The sequence below is a fragment of the Micromys minutus genome (genome assembly GCF_963924665.1).
Source record: "Micromys minutus genome assembly, chromosome: 15".
NCBI lineage: Eukaryota > Metazoa > Chordata > Mammalia > Rodentia > Muridae > Micromys > Micromys minutus.
Window position 1 is genome coordinate 50,519,194 of NC_137984.1, and position 23,971 is coordinate 50,543,164.

General features: G+C 41.1%; 1 pseudogene across 1 annotated transcript; it reads right to left on the reverse strand.

Annotated features, from left to right (window-relative positions):
• Nucleotides 1-2,115: 2,115 nt before the first annotated feature.
• Nucleotides 2,116-2,697, reverse strand: LOC308430461 (succinate dehydrogenase assembly factor 4, mitochondrial-like; annotated as a pseudogene). Its single transcript has 2 exons — nucleotides 2,428-2,697; nucleotides 2,116-2,247 (listed from the first exon to the last, which is right to left on the reverse strand). The product of its transcript is annotated as a succinate dehydrogenase assembly factor 4, mitochondrial-like (transcript).
• Between the last annotated feature and the right edge of the window lie 21,274 nt (nucleotides 2,698-23,971).

Genomic DNA, 23,971 nt, shown 5'->3' on the forward strand with positions numbered 1-23,971 from the left:
AAAGGTCTGTCCTTTAGGTTGAGCTAATGGCCCTTCATCTCAGATGGTGGCACAGGATCTGAACCTTTATCTGACTTTTTGCTTACTAGCCTCTGCATCCCAAGAGAGAGCATCTAGTCTGACAGTCAGCTCCAGCCTCTGTGCTGCTGAGGGAATAGATAGAAAAGTGGTTTAAAAGTATGAAACATGTAATCCAGAAGTACACAGAAGCACAGCTTTGAGCCCGTCTCCAGAGAGAACATAATCTCTGAAGCTCTTCCCTTGTGATGTAACATTCTAAGCAAACAGTGGGGACCTAGCGTGCCGGCATCTCGTCAGTTTGTTAGGAAGCTGAACGACGTACCCATTGAAAATTCATAAAAATTGGAACCCATAATTCTTACTTTTATTTATAACTGAACTCAGTAAGCTGGCATCAACTTTGTGTGTGTGTGTGTGTGTGTGTGTGTGTGTGTGTGTGTGTGTGAGAGAGAGAGAGAGAGAGAGAGAGAGAGAGAGAGAGAGAGATTTTTGTTTTGTTTTGTTTTGAAACAGAGTCCGACTCTGAGTCAAAGCCTAATTGACCCCTGCTTTCTCAGCTTACTAACTTTTGAAAATTTTCGGTACCCCTCACTGTTATTGATGCTGCAGGATTGAGCCGCTGGTTCCGTAAGGCACAGCTGCTCCTCTGGGATATGAAGAAGGTCAGGTCCATCTCTAGCATCCAACGATGCTCTGCCGTCAGTCCCAGCCCACATTTCATCAGTGCAAATGAACATTCAATGAAAATAGTAGTACATTTTCATTAGGGAGGAGTGGGGACAAGGACAAAGACACCAATGATTTATTAAATCAATCAAGTGGCTTCTCTTAAGTCACATCTTGGAACCTACATTGTGACTCTTCTTAGACACCCCATCAAAAGGCACACATGTAGTAGAAATGGATTAAACTTTGAGATCTCACACTCTGAACATGCATTCTAAAGCTGGCTTTTTCTGTGTATAGTCTTAAAAAATTACTTCAGTGCCCTAGGGCTTATGGGTAACATGGAATCAATTTTCTAAAGTTACTTATTCTTGAGTGTTATCTTGAAGATTCAAAGCTTGCTCTAGGGGGCTGGCTCATCCGTTTAGAGCGCTCTCCTTTAGCAGGAGACTCTGGTTCAGCTCCCAGCACCCACATGGTGGCTCACAGCCGTCTGTAACTCCATTTTCATCGGAGTCGAAGCCTTTTTCTGATCTCCAGCGGCATGTGTGTGATGCCCATTTATATATGCAGGCAAAACATACAACACGGGTTTTAAAAAATCTCAAAGAAAGGAAAACACCTTTAGAACACTCTCTCGTAAGTATCGCAATGTTTGACACGTGCACACCTGTTCACTTCGTTGTAGTAATTAATGTGGTATATTATTTGGACTTTCTTTCAAGCCTCAAACTACCCCTGGCTTCTAGGAATACAGCTCACCTGCTCCTGGATTCAGAACCAAGCCTCTAAGAGGATGCTGGACTTGTGGTGGCAGCACTTCCCCAAGGCCTTTTACAGCAGCATCTGATTGATGCCATGTGGGTGACAATTTCATTCACTCTTCTGACGTTACAGCAATCTAATTTTACTTGATATCAAATTAACCTCCAGGATGAAAAAGCTATTTCCATAACGTTCTACCCTCTTACCTTGCTATTCATTTTATATTCACATTTATATATTATATTCTTAGTAATAGATTTCTAATTACTTTTGTATATTTCCGTCTAAATCTTATATTAAAAAAACCTAAAGAACAGAGTTAAAACTAGAATTCTGAAATATTGGCTTTCATGTTTGTTCATGTATCTAACACTAACAAAGATTTTCATGGCTCCATTCAGGTTTCTGTTTCTTTTTTTTCCCCCCAGTTAAAGGACTTCCTTTAGATTCTATTGTTTGTTAGAGTCCCACCTTGTAGCCTGGGCTGGCCCTGAACTCACTGTGTGTCCTAGAGTGACTTAGAAGTGGTGGCATACCTCACACCTTAACCTCCAGAGTGTTGACAGTACAGCCATATGCTACTGTGCCTTAGAGGAGTGGTTTCCTTTACAATTGGCTGTGGGACAAGTCTGGAGTTGGAAAACCCTTGCAGCTTTTGTATGGTCAGCACTTTCCAACTTCACCCTTATGGATGGGCCGTTCTGTGATTATCAGCATGTACAGTTCACAAGGGGCTGAGGGCTGGGGTGGAGGGTCCCGCTGTGTATGTTTGGTGAATGACCACACCCGGACTAGCTGTCAGGAGGCAGATCAATTTACTTAGAGTGATTAAAGTTACTTTAGAACGTTGTTGCAGGATCATCCAGAATGGGCTAAGGTCATATAACTTAACAGAGAGAGAACACGTAAACAAGGCGAAGTAAACAACTCAGGAAACAACTGCAGTCGTGAGACTGCATGACTTAGTCTCAATACCGCGTCCTTGCCATTTCCGTGTCCGTATAGTGTAGGCTCTCGGCCCCTGGGTCCACCCTTTTCTTTGGTAACTGGGTTAACATCATCTGGAAACTTCTATAGTGGGTCTCTCTCCTCGGGTGAATCGTCTGGTGAGTCGAAACGACCAACTGGCAGCTTTGACTTCTTCAGGGCTTGCTTCGCAGGCTCAGGCTTTCCTTCTTGATAACTCATTTTCTTCAGAGAATGATTCAGAAGAGATGATCCGGTTGCTCTCCAGACCACAGCCATCGGTGATTCGGAAAGGATCGCGGAGACCAAGGCACCACTCCCACAGCATCCCGCTATTATCACAGCGTCCGGCTGCTGGGCTCTTCAGAGGCTCCTTGCCATCTTCCCTCTCCCCTGCCTTTTGGCATTTCCGTAATGTATCTGTTGCTCTTCTTGATGACCTCGGAAGTCCTCCAAACTCTGTACACTTGTGTCAAGCCTTTTTCTTTCTACTATTCAGACTCAGTACTTTACATATTTGTTTTCAATGTCTGATTTGTTCTTTCGCCAATTCAAGTGTACTTCTGAACCCCAGAAGTCGCCGATTTTAGTCCCTGTAGCTCTTAACCCTGGACCTACTCTCGGGTCTTCTTTCAGGGTTCTACTGAAAGTTGTTGGCTTTTTTTTTTTTTTTTTTGTCTTGGTTTCCTCTAGTTCTTTGTCCACATTTATCTTAGCACTGAGCACATTTACAAGATTTAGTCTGATGACTGGGATCTCTTGGGGATAGTCACTGTTGAATCTTTTGTCTGCTCTAATGAGTCATAGTTTCCTGTGCGGGGACATTTTATTCTCATTGTATCTTGTGATTTTTTTCTTGTTAAAGATTGATCATTTGATTATTAAAACTTTATGATTTTAGAAGTCATATTTTCCACTTCCCTCAGGATTTGCTTCCTTATGTTTGGTGTGGTTGTTGAACATTACAGTAGTTCTTTTGTTTAGTCTGTTTTCATATTGTCTTTACAAAGTAAGTGTCCTTACCACTCTGACATCTAGGTTTTCTTTTGTTTTTTGTTTGTTTTATTTAGTTTTGTACAGGTAATGTTTTGATCAAAATTCCTTGAACACAGCGGGGAGATGGCTCAATGGGTAAGGCGCTTATGGGACAAACGTGAGAACACCGGTTCAGATCCCCTCTGTCCATTTCATGCATACATACAGAGTTGGGGGGGGGGCTCACCTCTGAGTCTAGATTGGAGGTTCCATTGTTTGGTTTACTCTAAGCCTGATGATCAGACTTAGGCGGAAATCTAAGGTTTTCCTAAGATTGCTAACATGAGAGTTTATTAAGAGAGGCATATAGCTTCCAGATCACCCTAAAAACAGTTGCTTTTAACTGCCCTAATTTCTCAAGATGCTTCATCCCAGCTCGTCCTACTGGCTTCAGGTGGTTTATTTTATGTCTCCAGGGAGAATCTCACCCCTAGCATCTGTGAATTTATTGTGAGTCACACGAGGTAGAAAACAGCAAGCCTTTTATCTGTGCCCCTCCCCCCAAGTACTCTGGGGTACAGTAGAACAGATATATACAATAATTGCCAGGTAAAGTCTGATTTGTTTTCTGGTTCAAAGAAGAGAGCAGAGAACCAGGTTGCTGCTCAAACCCAAGACTGGAAAGAAAGACAAAAGCATATAAAAGACTTTTAGATATTTGAAGCTGGTGATTAGTTATCATGTGTGGGTTTTTTTTCTAGTTATTAACATTTGAGAGAGGATCTCACTATATGCCTTGGGCTATCCTTAACTACTAGGCTTAATCAGTCCATGGTCAGTTTTCAAGTAACAGAGGCTATGATCATGAGATTATTTTTTATATTATTGTGAAAGAATGAGTTTGAGACTTATGGGCCTGCCGTTTCCCTAATGCCCATGAGCTGGGATTTCACCTTTTGTCCTGTAGACCCATCGTCACCATTCTCTGTCCTAGGGTCTGCCCTTCAAAGTGATCTGATAGGCTTCAGGCTTTAATTAGCAGCCTACATTGGTGGGAGGAAAGGCAACGGCACGCACTTCCCTTCCTAAAGTCTGCACACATTGACCATGTTTTCCAGCAAAAGCCATCGCTTCCTCCTGATGACCTTCTTCCTTTAGCTAACATCTTTGAAACCCAGAGGAGGTACATTTCCTTTCTGACTCAGGGGTAGTGTTCATCCCTTATCAACAGTTTCTCCCATTTCAGCCCATTGCCCTTCAGCATCCCTTGAACGTCTTAGCGCACTATTACCGGCCACTCTTGCACTATTTCCTGATGACTGACATACTGCATTGTTAGCCAATTTTTTGTTTGTTCGTTTGCTTTGCTTTACTTTGGTCTTTCGTTTTGTCTGTTCAGACAAATGCCTCTGGTTCTATGACAATTTGCTCAGATGCTAGCAGATTCAAGGGGCTACTTTAGTTCAAGAGGCAGGAATTTGCTCTCCAGAATGAACTTATGGCATTCATCAGGGACAAAGACCGATATTGTCATTGCCATCATGGATCACCCGAGGGTCGGAACATGACACTACAGAAACAGCACAGCCTTGGTCTTCTTACCTTGTCATCAGAAACACAAACAAATTGACTGCTCCATTTCTACAAGCAAAGAGAATGTAAAGCTCATTCTATTTCTCCCCTTGCTCACAGGCGGTAAAGGGCAGCCATCCTTTCCCACAGTGGCCTATCCCAGAAGCTAGTTATCATGTCTTCCTCAAGCTCTGAGGACCAACGTTCAGGAGAAATAAAAGGGAGAAGCTAGCGTATCTTATACTTAATAAAGAGCTGCCCACGAGGTGACACTAAGCATGCTAACCGATTCTTCTGAACTTCACCCTCTTCTGTGCCTGATTTGATGAAGGTCACCTCCAACCACAGAGCAAAGATGATAACTATTCAGCCTATAGGCAGCTGCTGCCACTACCAAGTCCATGTCACATTCATGGCATACTCCTTACCCAGAGCTGCCTTGGTCCCGGGTTTTTTCTACCACAGCTCCAAAGTGACCAGTAGATATCTCTCTACTGTAATGAGATGGCAGACACATTTTCCAATCTTGTCCTTTAAGATACAGCAATTTAAAAGTCAAAGGCCTAGCATTCTCAAATGTGACCCTGAATCTCCCATTCTCTTGTCTTTACTCCTTTGCATCTTTCTTAGTAAATCCTGGGTAATCTGAATCTCTGTTAGACGAATATTTTTAATTCTATGATTTAAAGTTTTCTTTGCACATGGGCATATGCAGCATTTAAACTTAGAACTGAATATAGTTTGAGCCAAATCTGTTTGGAGTTGGCAGCTGCACCAGATAAAATTTGTAAATTAGTATGATACATCTTTATATTTATTTATACAACTTAAAGAATAGACTATGTCTAACAGATAGAAGGAAGAAATAGAGTCTTATAGAGCAAAAGCTACATGAAGCTCACTCAACTTCAACCAGACCCTTCAAGTTCATAGACCTGATGGCACTGGTCGTCTTACAGTACGGGAGGCAGCACCTTCACACATGAGATCAAATATTTTCTAGCTGTAGCCCAGCTCTCCAGACTCTAGCTCATTATTTCTGAAGCAAGCTCCAAGGCAGATCACAGGTGATTGCCCTATGGGCCTTCTGAAGACTCAGTTTCCCCCTTCTCCTCCCACAAGAAAGCCAACTGTGCCATCCTCATACCAGCTGTGTGGGTATTAATAGTCATTTGCTGCACTTGCATTAGAATGTTCAGATTCTGTTTACCAACCAGAAGAGTGCAACGACAACAACATCCCAGAATCTTTTAAAAGAGAGCCAGACTGTAAACTGTAAGCTGATTCTACACTCAGACCACTTTGACTTCTCGGTGCCATTGAGCATTCAGAAAGTTACTACACACAAGAACTTTATTTCACATCGTTCTGGGTCAGGTTCAAGTTCAAGGGAAGTCATTGTCTAGTCCCTCAGAGTGTGCAAGCTCCAGAGGATAGAAGACATTCACACACACACACACACACACACACACACACACACACACACACACACATACACACACACACACACACACACACACACACACACTGTTGCAATTGTTACCACCCTACCTCCACTTTGCAACTGTATTCTGTGGATAACATTTTTAAGCAGCCAATTACTGTGCACTTGTGTGGTGTGGTGGGGAATCCATTTTAATTTTTCACTCTATACAGTTGATATTATTTAATTTCACTTCAAACATAAGGAAGCTGAGGCTCAGAAAGCATGGGTAATGCAAGGTCAATTTACTACTAAGCTCTTGTTTTCAAAAAGCCAGGCGCTAATGATGGCAGATATATTTTTAGGCAGACACACTGAAAGTGTTAAAATACCATAACAAAGCTAAGGTACCAAGGCATCCAAACAGTGAGCTGTTAGTTCCTGGATAATTCAAGCTATCTCAAATATGTGGTGGTTGACAGCCCCAGAGACAGTTTATAGTCTGAGCAATTTTTTTTAACCAAAATCTTAAAAAAATAAAATAAAACTCACTGGAAAATATTTTCAAAATCTTTTTTAGAGCAGCAAACCCAAATTGAAACCTGGGCTTTTTTTTTTATTATAAGATTGTAGATTTTGATCTCAGCACAGGATTTATCTTTATAAATAACCCAGGGTGGTGTGTGGATGTGTGGCCAAAAGTGATAAGATTTAAAAATATCAACTAGAAAGACAGTCACAATAGTGGAGTCTGGGAGTGAAAATAAATTTTTAGATTTGGCATATTTAAACGGCTTCATTTTTGTTATTGCTTTAGCGTGTGTTGAATGTGAAAACTGGGTAACCCCCAGTGCTAGTTTTGAGGGGAAGACTTTGAATTCTGTGCAAATATCAGTAGAAGAAACAAACTATGAAATCCAATTACTCCTGTGAAAAAATGCTAATTGTTAAAAATCAAAAAAAAAAATGTATGTGTCTGTCTCGGGGAGATTTCTTCCTTTATCCATTCACTGTTGTTTGTTTGTTTGTTTGTTTGTTTGTTTAGGCAAATTCTCATATATCTCAGGCTAGTCTCCAACTCACATTGGTGCCGAGGCTGGCACTGAACTCCTGATCCTCTTGTCTCTACCCCCTGGTTAGTAGGATGGCAGGCATGCACTGCCATGAGCCGTTTGGACCTGACTGAAGGCAGGCCTGAGGCAGTCTGGATGAGACCCCTCACCTGGAGTAGGCGACATTACCCAGGGGCCAGCTTTGCATGTCACTTAGTAAAGCTTTCTCAGCATCCATGATCAGACTTTGAAAGTAGCTTTCACAGATGGAGGAACCCAGTGAGCCACTGTAATCCAGGCTGGGTTTTTATGTTCTGCCCTCTTCTACAGAGGGCAGAAATTGAGGGTTACAGAGAACAGAAAGAACAAAACAAGACCTGTGCTTCTTTTCCAAGACTCCCACAAAGGCCCTGCAGGTGCAAGGCGAATGGGCGCCCTGCTCTGGGAAGGCAGTGGGGATTTCCGCTCTCTCCCCTTTAGATGTTAGTGTCTCCTGTGGCCACACAATAACCCTCACCCTTAATTAAACACACTGTACCAAGTCTTTAAAAATGGCTGCCTTTCTCTCCATTGCTTCCCTGGGTTTGTTTTTTTTTTTTTTTTTTCATTTGTTTTAATATTAGATCTCTTGGAAGACCTCATGTTCTGGGAGTGAACTTAGCATGTTTCTTTGGAGATCCCTCTTAAGTCCTGCTAGGTTTTCTTTAGGAATGGTTGCTTTGCTGGTCTGTTGGTATTTGGTGATTCCTCCCAGAAAACAAAACAAAATAAAACAAAACAAAACAAAAAAACATGTAATGTTTTGTAGAGTGACAGTGTTACCTAGGCTTAGATCTACCTTCGCAGGTCATAGTAAAGGAATTACAGGAATGGAGTACAGTGGGACCCTCTCAGCATAGACAAAGCTGGCTCCGGTACAACAGTCTTCTACTCCTGAAGCTGGAGAAACACTAGGTAAAGAAGAAGTAGAAAGACCGTAGACTTTTCTTCTACAGACTTCAGAAGGCTTTTTCTTCACTCTTTTCAGATCCTCCTGTTAAATGTTCTAATCCACATTAGTGCCTCTCCAACAGGCTTTTTGAAGACTATAGCTGCAGAGCTGCGGACCTTGGTGTAATGACCTTTATAGAGCTCAGAGAGCAGAACAAGGAATGAATGGATCCCCCTGGAAGACAATGAGCTAGTGGCCTGTGATGTCATGTAAGCTTTTGCACTGTACTTTTTGTATTTTCCAAATCAACTCCAGATCAACTCGTCCCTTCCTCTTCCTCCCCTCCCCCAACACCAGCTCTCTCTCCTCTCTCCTGTTCATCTCTTCTACCTGTGTGTTTAGTGACTTCCTAGGATGTATACCAGACAGTAATACTCTACTATCTGGGTTTAGGCTAAGCGCTTAAATTTGAGAGAGTAGCAGATAGGGTTAAGTTGTTTATATATATATATATATATATATATATATATATATATATATATATATATATATATATATATATATATATAAAGTGAAAATGTTTGGAATAAGTGTTGGATAAGTGGTCTTCAAAAATTAAAACGTCAAGAGGTTATTTGGACCCCTGTAATTTAGAATTAAAGTGGCCTGCGGGAAAGGAGAACACTTCTGAGAAGAGGTGACATATGACACTCAGGCAAAATAGATAAAAGGAGTCATTGCTACGTGTTGCTCGGCCAGGGCAATGAGGGGTGAGAGGCGAGTAGGACAGGTCTTCTGTAACAGGTTTGGGATGGCGGCCTGGTGAACTGCTGACTGCTAACGTCATACACGGATTTCCCCGGGGATTTTTAAGTCTGTGGCTGAGACAGGAGCAGTCCTGTGGGCATGTGTTGGGTTCCCAAGAAGGAAAACATCATGGTGATGATTCACTATGTTGAAGGATTTTCTGGAATCAGTTTCCACCAGACTCTCTTCCCCTGAGGGCAGTGGGTTGTGTAGTCATGGTGGTGCTTACACTGTATTTACTTTCTGCATTCTCCAAAGGGTTTTGTAACCAGTGTGGCCTCTAGAAGTTCTGAGTAGCAGTTCGGAATATTGAGGATTAACTGCTTTGGTGGAAAGGTCTGTCTCTGTTTAAGCACTAGAACCGGTGTCTCTTGTCGCAAAAGTCTAGCCTTAGCCTCTTTTAGTAGATGTTCTCAATTCAAAATGAAAGCAGTCACATTTGTAAGGATATCCAGCCATGCAACTGGCATCAATTGTACCCACCAAAGTCTGTTGGCACTGGGTCATGAGCTCACAGCTGCAGTGATCTAACACTGGGTCATGAGCTCACAGCTGCAGTGGTCTGACACTGGGTCCTGAGCTCACAGCTGCAGTGGTCTGACATTGGGTTATGAGCTCACAGCTGCAGTGGTCTGACAGTGGGTTATGAGCTCACAGCTGCAATGGTCTGACACTGGGTCATTAGCTCACAGCTGCAGTGGTCTAACAGTGGGTTATGAGCTCACAGCTGCAGTGATCCAATGAGTATTTTCCAACTCCCATTTTTCAAATCTTTCCATAACCACTTTTTGCTGGGGGAAGTTTAATACCTCTCAGGTTTCCTAGGCTAGCAAGTCCATGTTCCTCTCTGTGACAGACCCACAGTTTTAACTCATGACATTCATAAAAATACTCTGTGTGCCAAAAACTGTTCTCTGCAGGAAGATGATAAAATATGAAAACATTTCACCAGCCAGTCGGAATGCCCTTACATGTTAAATCAAAGGCTTTCTCAGAGGGTCCACAGTAACCTTGGAAGACCAGCAGGGGAGAGGAATGTAAAGCCATGCTCTGTCCAGGGTCCCTTCGTGCCTCAGAAACTACAGCCCTAGAGCAGAATGTGGCTTCATTGTGGAGAGGCAGGGGCTAGGCTGTCTAGACAGCACAAAGCCTGGCTTTGTTGTAGATTGCTTAATGTATTTCCCCCTAAGATTCCTACTCTGCTCTTCTGTCTGTGCGCCCTCTCTTTGATGGGAGCGCCACTGTGGAGTTCTTAGAAAAGGGGGTAGAAGTGATACTGGAAGTCAGGTGGGGGAAAGCATCCTAGAAAAGGAGTTCTCCGCCAGTACCAGGAGCAAATTACCCTGAGAAGTTCTGCAAGTTATACAGGTGTTTGCTTTCAGCTCCAGTAGTTCTCCATTGTAGAAGACCTTACACAGAGCACTGGTTTGTGTGCACCAGCTCCCTTGTTCCCGGGTCAATCAGCTCCGCCTTTACCAGTTTAGGACTTTGGATTATACTGTGTATGTGATTCACAAAATCGGTCTTGTTCGTAATATAAGGAGGCTTACAAAAGTTAAACCAAGAGGAGATATTCCTTAAATATAGACATAATTTAGAACTCAATAGTATCCCAATCTCCAATTTCTTACTTCTTGGCATCCCCTACTGAGAGAGATTCAGAAAGGACACCACAAACCCCCTCACCTACTACATGGCCATTGGAACACAACCTATGTCAACCTATGGAAGAAAAGGTATGATTCAAGAACATTACTTTACTTTTGCAAAAATTCACAGTGTGATGCTTGGGAAGGAATGCCTTTCTCTCCTTGGAGTTATTTTCTACAAGAATAGAAACAAATACGTCTACTGTCTGCTAAAATAGTAGTGGTGGGGGAGGGGTTGTTGTAGTTGAATTTTTTTTTTTTTTTTGGGTCTGGTCTTTGAATTGCAACATAGCCATTTCCTTCCCAGGACTCAGGAAGCTGGAGAGCATTGTATTGAGATACATCTCAGTGACAGGCAGCATGATAACTCGGAGCCACCTAGTCTGTCACTGTAGATGATTTGCTGTTGGGCCAAGCTTGCCCCAAGGTGATCTTTCCCAGATGGCTGCTCGGGACATTCTGCAAACAATCTTTAGAAATGGCCAGCAGAGGAGATCACCCCAGTCCCAGGGGGAATGTCACCAGTCAGCCACATTTATCATGCATTCTTGTCTTGTTCCAGAACCTCGGGGAAGAGCAGTTCTGCCATCTGAGCCATCAAGAGGCAGAGGCAGGGGGAAGGCAACTTCAGCAAAAGTAGCCTGGACTGGCCATTGCCAAATCATTTTTCCATTTAGTTTTGCCATCTGTCATGGTAATTTCCTGTCACTGTGATAGATGTTGATTCAAAGTTCTATTGCCAATTTAAATTACAGCTAAACTGGAAAAACATGAAGAACTTTAACATTCAGCTATTAAATAACATGTACAACCACAGCATTGAAAGATCCCTAATCTTTCATTTTGTTGTGAGCTCTTCCATAACTTCTCCACATCCAGGCAACTTTGTTTTATAACAATTAGGTACATGCAGCATTATTACCTACTGATTACAATCTACTGATTTGACTTTAAACAATAGAACCTGAATATTTTCTCTTATTAACTTTTTCTCTTCTACAATATAACTTATGATGAACGAAAGTTAACTTAACGATATATTTTACTATAGAATTATGACTTTTAAGAGCCATATACTTCATCCATTTTTTATGACTTCATTCTAACTTTTATTGATAGAATTTGAAAAGATTTTATTTTATTTTTAATGATATATGCAAGTGATTTGTATGAGTGTGTGAATAAGCAAGTGATTTGTATGAGTGTGTGAATAATTTTGGTGTGTGTGTGTGTGTGTGTGTGTGTGTGTGTGTGTGTGTGTAAGTTCACCAAGCTCAGAATCCAGAAGACGGAGGTGGATCATTTATAAGCAGCTGTGAATCGCCTGATACTAGATTCAAGCTTCATACCCTCTGCAAGAGAAATGCTTGCTCTTAATGACTGAGTAACCGTCCTAGCTTCCAAATATGTATTTTAAATAAATATTAAGCATTTAAAAATCAATAGTGCCAAATTTTACCTTGCCAAGATGAATTTGTGGTTCTGAAACCATTTATGCTTATTCCCAGTAACAATATTTTTTCTTGCTTTTAATTAAGAATACTTTGCATGATGGTAGAACTAAGTGTTATTAATGATCGTATGTATGCTGGGCAGTACCCATTCATGACACTTTTATCTTCGTTCTAAGATGCTCATCTACCATTGGTAGCTAAGGGCTTATTATATGTAATTGCAATATTCCTTCTGTTATATATGTAACAAATACTTTTCTAGTGCTCTGGCTTTAATATGTTTAGACAATTTATGCTACAACTATTCTTTTTCTGACCTGTGTCAATACTGATATCATGTTTATAGAGTGCTTTCTCATCCCCAAGATTGTGCAAACATTAATTTATCAACATACAAAGTTCCTAATAATTTTTGATGATGACATTTCTTGCATTTCTATTCTGATAGCAAGATTTTACTGCTTATGTATATACCTTTGCTGCTTTCTTCTTAATTTCCTATTCTATTCACACCCAGGAATTTAACTGGCCCTGCATGGCCTGTTTCTTTTCTCTGCTCTTCTATTTTTAGATATTCTGCTTTTAAAAGATTCTGGCACCGAGGCTGCACATCTCATTTCTATAATGGCAGAATATCTTTCTAGGTGATTCTCTTTTCTTAACTCAGCTGATATTTTATCTGAAAATAAATAATTCATACACCTTTGATACAAATAGGCTCATTTACATGTCTGCCATAATGCTTAGATGTTTAAAATCAATTCAAAAACAATCAGGATGTTTGGGTAAATGTAGATATGTTCATTGAAATGTCCTCCTGTAAAAATCTCCACACTGTGTTGATATTAATGATTAAGCCACTGGTAAGAAAAACATCTGGGCTCCAATGCCTTAAACAATGAGGCAAACTTGCATGCTCATAACACTTTAGTTGTATAGTTGCTTCAGAGTTAACTAGTGCAAAGGCTCCTGATTGTGTCAGGGACTCAGTCTCTCATTCCATTTGGTCTGGCTCAGCCTGGGCTTGTCTTCAACCTAACTCTGCATCCTTGGCTGGCTGGTACAGCTCTAGGCACCTCACTCAGAATTCCCAAAGTCCATCGGAAGAAACAGCTGCTCTTCTCTGTGGATTTGTTTTTTATAAATAGAGAAGCCTTTGTCAGAATTCTTTATCCAATTTTCCTACTGAATGCAATTTACCCTGAAAGTAGGCTTAGACTTACCCTGAAATTTTACCCTGAAAAATGGATGCCTGCTACCAAGAAGCCAGTAGTAGATGAATGTGTCTATAGCTGTCAACTAACAGAAACTGCCACACACATCCTACCTATGATTTTTGCCAGGATGATATTTCCCTTGCTTGAGCCTAGTTCAGGATGGCAGTAGGGGTTGGAGTTATTAATCTGAAGCAAACTCCACATTGATGACCTATGAATGGGGAAGAAGGGAAGGCCCAAGGAGCATGCCTTAGGACATCCCAGTGCGTAGAGATCAGAGGTATCAGTTGGAACCTCAGAGAAGACAGGATGGATGAAGAGTGAGGTAGGTTGGAGCAGGTGTTAAGTTATATCACGTATAGTTCAAATGATATGATGTTTCAACTGCTGGAGTCAGCAATCCTGAGGTCCTCAGGTTGAGAGGTGAAAACAAACACATTACTGGAATAAGCTTGCGAAATAACAGAACAGGAGTTAAGAAAATGGAAACACCCAGCATAGCCAACTCTACTAAGAGTTCTGATTCAAAGGGTAGCAAGGAAGTGCCATAGAACAGGGCAGATAATACCTTAAAAAAACATTCCCAAGGTCGGGGAACTACTCAAGAAAGGGGAGAGAGAACTGCTAGGCTTTAGCCTCGAACAGAACTCAGGGATAGAATTTTAGCTCCACCGGCTAGTTCAGAGGTTCATCTTGACCAGGAGCCAAAACACCACACCCTGTTTAAAAGAAGGAATTGTATATCACCAGTCTCATGTGCAAAGCCAGTTACATGTCATAAAGATACTTATGGGCATTTGGTGTTGACTGCTTCTAATTTTCTTGACTAGATGGTAAAAAGTCATCAGTTGGGAGTAAGAGTAGAGAAGAAAATGTACACAAAGAGAAAACATTTGAGGAAAGTAATAAAGAATAAATGTAAAAATTAGAATGGGCTAAAAACATACTGGGTAGTTTTGTAAAGATTTATTTATTTATTATACATAAGTACACTTTAGCTGTCTTCAGACACACCAGAAGAGAACATAGGATCTCATTACAAATGGTTGCAAGCTGGGATTAGAACTTAGGACCTCTGGAAGAGCAGTCAGTGCTCTTGCCCACTGAGCCATCTCTCCAGCCCCAGGCAGTTTCTTTATCTGACTGTTGCTATACATAAAATTCTAGGCTAAAACCTAGATTGAACTTCAATCTCGATTTATGAGGCACCAGAAAAACAAGTCATTGTACTCTCTCAGAGACCTGGCAGCCCACAACAAAACAGAGGGTGACTTCTGCCGGTTCATCCAAACTACAGTCCCAGCTCTGACATTATTGGTCACTGAGTGTCTTCATCTAAAATACCCATATGGTAAGCAGCTAGATATATTGATGGTAACTGGTTATGTCTTGTTGGCATTGTCTATTCTAGGGCGATATGGACTTGGACACTACCAGGTGCACGCCACCTCCCCATGGAGCACAGCTGTGTGTGAATTGGTCACCTAATACATATCATAGTGGTTGGAACAATGTTTGTAAGTACTACCTACACTGGAACTCCTCTTGTGGTGTGGCTTGAATCAGCCCCAAACTCATTGTGTCTGTTCTTTCATCTGTAAATCAGGACAAAAGTAAAGTTGTTATGTGTCCTACTAAATGAGGCAATCAAGTAAGGAATTCAAGACTTTGCTGGCACGCAGTAAACACTCATAAATATTAACTGATTTTTATGAGCATTAGTCATTGTTCAAAACTAAGAGGTTCCTGGAACTGGTCACCAAGAAAAGTAAATCAAGGGCTGGCCCCGCCTCGATATAGACTAGGATGGAGGTCCCAAGTGTGTGCTGTTCCTCCTTTAGTCTGAGTAAAATTATTTTGCACCAGGCCTTCAACAAAAATCTGTTAAATGAAAAATAACAGCAATTGTCTGCAAATGCACACAGTATCTTTATGTAGTTTCATCTACAAATGCTGATATTAACTTCTACCCAAGGGTGGCCCATCATATAGGAATTAGCATACTTTAGTTACTCAATGCCAGAGGCTGAGCCTCATCTAGGTTCAGCTCCATGTGTCCAGTTCCTTAGTTGGGCTAACTTTCCTTCCGAATAGTACTATCTCTGGAAGCCACAGAACCTCCTGAGTCTTCACTTCTGCCTCAAAAGGATGAAGTCATCACTTCTTCATACTTACAAATCTCTCTTTTCAAGGCTGCTCTCCTGCCTCATTGAGTTTCTTTAAGGATTGCACCCCCAGTTATTCCACTTCTGGGCATATACCCCAGAGATGCTCTAACATAAAATAAGGACACATGCACCACAATGTTCATAGAAGCCATATTTATAATAGCCAGAAGCTAGAAAGAACCAAGATGTCCTTCAGTAGATGAATGGATACAAAAATTGTAGTATATTTACACAATGGAGTACTACTCAGCTACTAGAAACAATGACTTTATGAAATTCCTAAGAAAATGTTATGCTAAGTGAGGTAACCCAGTCACAAAAGAACAGACATAATATGCAGTCACTGATAATTGGATACTAGCCCCAGAAAGCTCTAAACATCCCAGAAACAACTCATAGGCCATATGAAGCTTAAGAAAAACAAAGGCCAAAAAGTGAAAACCTCAGTCCTTCTTAGAAAATAAATAAGTGTATAGCACCCTCTCAGAGTGTGGTACACCTAGACCTTAAATCATTAATAAACCAAGAGCTAGGAATATAGTCTTGTGTCAATTTTTTGCTATTCAAAGATCATTATGTTTAACCTATACACACCAAGAAAACTCTGTTTCCATGTTATATTCTGTTCTACATGTACTTTATACTTGTGGTAACTAGTGGGATTTCAATGCATGCTATCAAACCTATAAAAGAATTAAGTACTGACAAAAATATAATCATATAGTGTTATGCCAAAATGCTTTTAAAAATCTGTACATGTATCTCTCTTTTTTAAATAAAGTTGTAAGAAAAAAGCAAAAACAAAACAAACAAACAAACAAACAAACAAAAAGGATTGCACCATATAAACTTCAGCTGTTTTGGACCAGGGTCCTATCATAATCTCAGCACTCACTTTCCATGGTCTCTAATGGAATTCCCTCGTGTACATGGTCTCAGAGAAGCCTGCCCCTGTGTCACAGCCCCCTTCAACACTCTATTGGTTTCCATTCGTAATCACCTCTTTCCCGTTTGTTCATTATTTCTTGCTCACTACAGTATCTTAAAACCCTCATGCAATGTCCAGTCCATAAAATAAAATACCCAGCTGTGAATGAGCCTATATTATCTAAGCTGACCTCCAAGGATATCCTACTGCACAGCTGCCACCACTGTCGGATATGTCTTTCTGTTTGCCATCAAGAGCAGCAAAGTAGAAGCAATTATTCCATTCTAATTGCTTATTTGTCGGCTGATATTTGGGGGTGACGAGTTTATGTTGATAACTTCTAGAAACCAAGATGGACTCAGAGTGCAAGTTGCTGTGGGGACGTGCACAGGTCCACAATATGGGATAGGGAAACCAGAGAACGTCCATCAACTCTCAGTGACAGGGTTATGGGTACACATTGTGAAAGCTTTTCCTATGGTGTGGCAACCTTCACAATAAAATGATTAGGAATAGAACGGTGGCTGAGCGTGATTAAATGACCATCCTGATATTACACTCTGAGGCTGGGCTGAGACCCAAATCCAGTTCCAAATTTGATCCGAGTTCCCATGCCTAACTGGGCCATTTAAGAAGAATCATTATTGTTCTGTGTTTAAACAAAGGCGCTAGTACCAGAAAGCACTAAATCCTGGCTAACCAGCTCTGCACACTGGCTCTTCCATAAAAGGATGCTGCTTCAGAGGAGGGTCTATTCTCCATCCCTCAGATTCCTCTCTGGGAGTATCACCCCCTTCATCTTGGTCCCTTTGGGGTGTTTGACATTTATCATAATGGCGCCGCTTGGCTCCAAGAGCTGCTGTCCCTCTTCAGGGAGCACTTTCAGGTTTTAAAAATACTTCACATATTCTCAGTGATGACAAACCTTTGTCCTTTTAAAGGATCCAAATGTTACTTGAAACCCAGTCAGGTGAATAAAACCCGAGGCTTACAATAGCTAACGGAGCTATCCTGGATACAGACAAGACATAAAAATGTTTGCGTTTGTTTGGCTTGTTTAGTACTTTTAAATGAGACAGACCTCTAAGACTAACAAAGCCTTTCTTCCTAGTATGACAGAGAATGCCATCCCTGAAGCCCTCCCAGGGCCTGTGTAGGGTTATTGTGTATTATCCATCACTGCCCTTTCCAACCCGTGTGGAAACAACATGCCTAACGTCTCCTTTGGTGGCTGGAACTCCACAAAACAGGGACCTTCCATTCTTTTTCTCTCTTACCAACCTGATGTTCCATTTTTACTTAGGAATATTAGCTTAGTTGAAATGTTCCCTCATGAGTGAACTGACAGTTCCCATCAGCTCATGTTAAGCACTGAGCCCGGCCACCAGCTTCCGAGTCCAAGACCGATGCCTCTACTACCATTTGCTTTCTCTAGTTCTTCATGTTCCAGACTACACACACATCAGGCTATACAATGATTGGAAGAACAAAACCACGTTACCCTAATGTTTTCTATGGATTTCTTTTTTCCTTCCTTCTTTCCTTCCTTCCTCCCTTTCTTCCTTCCTTCCTTTCTTCCTTTTTTCTTCTTTCTTTCCCTTTCCTTTCTTCCTTCCTTCCTTTCATCCTCTTTTCTTTCCTTCCTTTCTTCTTTTTTTCCTTTCTTTTTTTCCTCTCATTTATTTATGTATTTATTTATTTTTCTTTCTCTTTTGGCTTTTAATTGTCATGAATAATTTTTGGTCACCATCCTTTAATTTTTAAATTTCATATTTTATCATGAAAATTCTTGACTTTCTACATTTCCTCTTGCTTTCTTTCTGTAGATTGTAGTTACCAGTTGTCCCTGCTTAGCTGTTATATTTAAAATTTCACTTCCAGGCTGGGCTAGTCTTTGGTTCTCTTCTTCCACCATACGAGTTCTCGGGATTGAATTCAAGTCTCACCCACTGAGACATATCACTTGTTCTTATCTCTAGATTTTGGGGTTTCTGTCTTCCTTCAGTTCTTGATTGCTTTCTTCTAGACCCCTATCTGTTTGTTATTCTGGCCATTCGGGTCTCCCTCCTCCTCCAAGTGTGAAGCACTCACTCCTCCAGGGACTCTTTCAGAGCTTTCCCATGAACCCTTCCGGCTGTAGCCACTTGACACTAGGGATCAACAATAACTTCTTGCCAAGTTTACCAACTGAGCATACACCCTTGTCTTTGACACTAATAGAAAAGTCTAGAACAACAAGTCGAGCCCCACCCACCCCATCTCCAAAAGAAGAAATTTAAAACTCCACATAAAAAGTAAATAATTAAAAGCAACAAAACCAAACAATTAAACAAATCAAGACAAAAACAACAACAACAACAACAAAAAAAAACCAACCTAACCCTACAAGCAACCTGCAGAGCACAAGGCTATTTTGAGAGAGCTAGTTTAGGCCATGGCTGGATGAGTTAGAACTATTCCAAGATTAGTGGTGGAGCTTGAGGCCACTCGGAGCTGGTGTTTCGCAGCCCTTTTCCTTCACTGCTTAGATCTTATTTTATTCAGGAGCTACTTACGTCAGAACTGCCCTTCTGGGATGAGTTAACTGATGGCTAATGTTTTCATCGAGCATCTTGTATTTTATAGCTACTAAGGGAGGAGATTTATACTCAACCACAAAATAACACTCTCAGGGAGTGAGGGAATCATTGCCACTTATTTTAAAGCCTTACAAAAATTTTCAGCTTTGATTTTCTACAGACTTCATAAACATAATAATAGAATATTTAGGAACTATGATCTCTAGTGAAAGCAGGGCTTTTCAATTATTTGTTGAAACCTATTGTCCGCACGTGCTCTGATTGCACAGGATTACTCTACAAAGCAGGTAAGGCAGAAAAATAAACTCACATTTTACCTCTTTATCAACAGGTTACCACAGAGACAAAATGAAGTCAGAATTTAGTACAACATCCCTTCTGGAAAACACCAGGTCACCATCTGTTTGTACGATGTACTTAAAATGATAAGTATTGGTTAGTAAGTAACTAAACATTTCCACCTTGTTGTTTATATTATTGAACAAACAAATTTTTCAGAAATATGTGAAACAATAATAATTTTATGATAAAATGACTCAAAATCCTGACATTCTTGGGAGAAAACACACATACTCTTGCTTGCTAACGTTCGTATCTGGAATGAGTCATTTGTCTATTATTTTTTATGATCCAAAGCTAAGTAAAAGATACAGGAGAGACTTGAACATAAGATCACTAATATAAATAAAGTTCAAGAGCTGTGGCCACTTCTTTTTCTCTGTGCCTGTGTGAGTGAATGTGTATGCTCATGTGCATATGTGCATATATGTGGGAGGGGTGTACATGTATATACCTCTGTATGTGAGGCAAAAGACAACATAGGTGCCATCCCACCAGAACTGTCTGCTTTGTTTTATCATTAAGATTCACTCACTAACACATGTATGTGCATATATGTGTGCCTGCATTCGTTCGTGCTCACCATAAGTATGAAAGAACCTATGGAGACCAACAGAGGACACTAGATAGCCCAGAACTGGAGTTATAGACTCACCAAATAGGTGGTGTGAACTATCTTCGAGAGCAGTAGGACCTCTTAACTGCTGAGCCCCGCCCCCCCATTTTGCTTATTGATACAGTCTGCCACTGGCTGGGAACTTGACAAGCAGGCTAGGGGAAAGTCCCAGGGATTTGCCCATCTTTGTCAGTCCAGCACTGGGGCAGTAATACCACAGCAGAAGCCATGGCTCCTCTACATGGGCCCTGGGCATCAGTCTACATGGTCCTCACACTTGGCCATGAGCTCAACCAGCTGAGCTATCTCCTCAACCCCCTTCTTTCTTTAGATTTGGAAATAGCTTAAACAGAGTTAACCTAAGAGGTGTATCTGCCTCTGAGTAGGGTTGTCGTTTACGTGATTTCAACCTCTGAAGAGCAATCCTACTTCTCTATGACCAACTTTAGATAGTATGAAGAGGGGAGGAAGAGGCAACAGCTCTATCATTGGTCAGCCTGTATTATTACCGGTATTCTAGTGTGACACTTTTTCATTTGCCCTACAGATCTAGTCTACCCTTTCGTATGGTCAGTTAGCCCCAAGGGATTGGACTGAGGATGAAGGTTTATAGGCCCCATGTTCCCTGACTTCCACCTGGGTTTGGCAAATGAGAAAGCTGTGGAGATAGGGTTGGGAGTTGCGACTTCAAGTTGTTATTCCTCCAGCTCCCTCCTGCAGGGTCAGGGCACACATCCTGCCTTCTCTGGTTCTAGAAGACACTGTTGCTGCAGATATCTATGTGTCTAGAACATTCTTTGCCTCCTCACCATCAGGTCTAAGGTGGTTGAAACGGGAGTGATACTAGTTCCAGAATACTGAAGAGCCATTACTTCTGGACTACATCGGTGTTAACACTGCAGCTGTGTCTGGATACAACCACTGTAGCCTGAAAATGACATAAATAGAAAATTCATTTAGTTCCCCTGTGAACATCAAGCCTTAGCAGCAAAGACAGTGCGGATAATGGTCATTGTTTCCCTTCCAGACTTACTTCAAGCTATAGTCCCCAAAAGCCTGGTATCTTAAAACACATGGGACAGCATATTCCTGGCCTGGGAAAGGATAAAAATCCAAAGTATGGCTTCTATCACATTCATTTTGCTTCCGAGACACAATACGTGTTGCGGGTCGGGGTTAGACCATCTGAAGGTAAACTGTCTGCATCCCATCTGCACCCCCTTGTCTCATCTCAGATCACCCACAGTGAGCAATGCACAGCCTTCTTTTCCTGGGACTCTCTTCTAAGCGTTATCTTCTTTGTCTTTTAATCTTGACCTCCATCCGAAGTAAGGAAGTCTGTGGGTGCTGTAAGAGTGGAATTAACTGCTTTCTAACATGTAAGAATTAGACAGGTTTCATTAGCAGTCAATCAACCTTTTCACTGAAACTATATTTAAATTTTGGGACTCCTCACTGACACAACCACACACTCCTAACATAAAAGTGAGATTAAGTGTTTCAGACCTAATATCTTAACCGGAAGTGAAGATATATTCTAAATTAAGACTTGAGGGCTTAAGACTGGAGAGAGGAACCTGAGTGGTCTTTCTGTCATCGCTGTTTATATTAATAATATTTAAAGGTAGAGGTGAATGCTAAGTCTGCAGAGGGTTCCAATCAAGTGTTTTAGGTGTATCAACTGATTAAATGCCAGAGCCAATCTACAGTGTAAACAGTGGTTAGCAGTGGAGAAATGAAGAATAGATGGGAAAATCCCTAAGGTGAGGCCTGTTACTCCCCCAGTGCTTTGGGGACATGCTAAACAGATTCTTAATTGTAAATCTCCAAAGTCTACTGTTTTAATTTAAAAACTCTTGCATTACAGTTTCATCTTGTAAAAGACTTGGGGCCTCTTACCCTCAAGGATCTAACACTGAGTTTTGTGATGTTTCAATTTTTGAGTGAGTGTTCAAATAAAATTGTTTCTCATTGTGACAACCTCAGTGAAAGGCGTTTACATTTCTGAATATTTTTTCTGTAAGTATTCCTGGAATTTTTAGCTAAAACAAACCTTTTCCCTAAGTGACCTTGTCAACATATCTTATCTCACAGAAATGAAACACTCAAGAGAAGAAGCTCAGAAGCATGTCTACCTAGATGTGCATAATCTGACTTTCTGACCCATTCCAGATTTTAAAAAAATGAGTTGCAGATTGTGACTCTTAAAAGGCAAATTGTCACTAATAACTTGGTATCCTAGTGGGGAGATTAAAATTCTTCAATCAATCCTAAGTTATTATATACCAAACTCTTCCTGGAAGAGTCCTAGCAAGATTAAAAAATAATAAAGAAAGAAAGTAACTAACTGTATTCTGTTACAAGTTGGCTCTCAACCATTCTATATGGTGTGTGTGTGTGTGTGTGTGTGTGTGTGTGTGTGTTTAAATCATCAGATAACAGTAGTGAACAGCAGTCTTGTTCCCACATTTTGGCATGGTTAACTGTCTTTTATACAAGTGCATTCACAGTGGCTATACATGTTATCCTAGGTAGTTTTCCTGTTGCTGTGATAAAACTCACCAAAAACAACTTGGGGGATCAAGGGGTGTATCGGCCCACAGGTTACAACCCGTCTCCAAGGAAAACTCGGGCAGGAACTCAAGAAAGGAGCGCTGGGGAAGGACTCTGTGTGCTGGCTTGCTTCTCATGATTCCCTAGCTACCTTTGTGTGCCACCCACCGTGGTCTAGACTCTCCTGCATCAATGAGAAATCACAAAAATGCCCCTCAGACAGTCCACAGGCCATTGTGATGGAGGCAATGCTGTGCTGAGGTTTCCTTTTCCCAGGTGTGCCATGTTTGCAGCTGACTGTCGGACGCAGGCTGATGCTTCCTGGGGTAGCATCTTAAAGCCTATCCACTCCAGAAAACAAGGTCATCAAAGGTGAAATAATTAGCAAATTTATTCATGGATGATGTTCTCTCAATTTTGGGACCATACTCTTATCTTAGTTTATTCACCCTTCAAAGGCACATGGCCATTAGCATATTTTTACAAAACTGAAAGACCACTAATACTCAAAGGTCTAAAGCTGGATCAGAATGTATGTATGTAGTTTCTCTTTATGTTTGGGTAATATATGTGATATATAATCATATTGAAGTAATAAGGAGATATTATTTCCTATCTTCAACAGTCAAGCTCCCCATTTTGTCTGTTTCTCCTTAGCATTAGTCTCTGTCCCATCTCTGAATAAGGAAAATATTTATTTCACAGTTTCCAATGTTCACAGAGGAGACCTGGGGCTGCTGGGTCCTCCAAGTAGCCAAATCCGGGGCCAGGGCTCTCGTTCCCAGTTTCCATTAATTCTGTGATTTAACAAAAACATCACGGGGCCAGCAAGATGACTCAGCTGGTAAAGTCACCTGCATCCAAGTCTCACAACTCAGGTTCAACCATCAAGACCCATGGGGGCTGAACTCCTGAGAGCTGTAGTCTCTGCAAGCCTCTTAGAGCACACAGCAACACCCCACACACACCCCACCACTGCAACCCATATATAACAACTGTGTCAGAGTTAGAAGAATCAGACTCGTGAAACCCACCAATCTTCCACCACATATTAAAGAAATAGAAACTTTGTATGTAGGAAACGCTTTAGGAATATCCATAACTGATTGAGAAGCTTTCTCATGAACCTCTTCTGAGCATCTGCTCTGTAACCTGGGAGACTCTTCACAGCTGCATCTGAAACAGGCCAGTCCTAGGATGTTTTAACCATTTGTTTCGGAAAGAGGGCACTGTAAATGCAACCCCAGAAAACAATCATGAAGCCACAAAATGAATTCAACAAGAACTTGA